The sequence below is a fragment of the Phytophthora infestans genome, genomic scaffold, assembly GCF_000142945.1.
Source record: "Phytophthora infestans T30-4 supercont1.548 genomic scaffold, whole genome shotgun sequence".
NCBI classification, from domain to species: Eukaryota; Oomycota; class Peronosporomycetes; order Peronosporales; family Peronosporaceae; genus Phytophthora; species Phytophthora infestans.
The window spans coordinates 11187-12422 of NW_003303220.1; positions in this window are offsets into that span (position 1 = coordinate 11187).

A 1236-nucleotide genomic window follows, 5' to 3' on the forward strand; every position below is an offset into this window, starting at 1 on the left:
TCACCCCGACCGAAGAGGGGGTCGATCTGTCCTGCCCGATTGAATCTGAAGACTCCGACCTTGAATGACCAACCTCGCACACATGCAGCATGTACCGGAAATGCCCCATGTATTCCTTCTCCGTCTTCGCGTATACCAGGAGGTCCATGAGCCCTCGCAGCTGATCCCTCTCCCACGTGTTGCAGCCGTAATCCGATGATGAAATTTCCTTCCTCAAGTACTTTAATACGTGAAACTGGCAGAGTAGAATAGTCACGCCGGGGAATGCTGTCTTAAAAACAGAAAGCTCCGTGAAGTCCTTGTCGATGAGCACGCACTGTAGACGCGTTTAAGCCGGGTTATTCGTCTTAAATTCTTCCAGTGCAGTCAACAATGTTCTCCACTGCTCGTTGTGGAGTAGGGCATGCTGCACAAACTGGCCTTTTCCAAAAGTGTCGTGTGCCATGAAAGAGAAGACCTTGTACTTGGATCAATTGGTTCCATGCGTTGCGTCAATTAGAAGTACCTCCGGAAATTGAGTGAAGATCGATCGCATGTGTTTGGTTTGAAGCGTAATACAGGTTGCTAATTTCTAACATAATGAAACGGTTAAATAGGCAATAACGAAATTAAATTTGAAACATAAACGTCGTATATCATACCTTTTCTCCCACATCGTCCACGAAGATGCGCCCCCCGTTGCCACAAACATCACCAAATAACATCCACTTCTTTAACCGCTTTGAACTAGAGGTTGGGGTCAATCCTTGCTCGCGAGCCTTCAATTTGCGAACCAAATTATGAACATCCTGCGGCTTCGGATTGCTATCGGAATTGTCCTTGATAAACTTGAGAATGCTTGTCTTTTTCGCGCCAGCCTTGCAGAGCTCGTCCACTGTCTCTAAAGCACTCTCATCGAGGGACACACGGTTGGACGAGTGGCTTTTGAAAGCGTACTCGTTCAATGTGTGGTTGTGCTCAAGGTGGCACTTCGTAATCATTAGAGCAAATGTATGGGTAGCTTTGTTGATCTCTTGAACGCACACATTGATCTGAAAACAACGAAATATTGCCAGCAGATATTAGCAAATTTGTCCGATCAAACCAGTCAATACCCAATCATACCAGACCATGCCAGATTGAATCTGGCTTCGCCTAATTGATCATGTATCTTCACAGCACACCCGACATTCTAATTTGCAGCAGCAACATACCTGGGCAGAGCATCCAGAAGCTCGACTCTCCTGACGAGGCCTC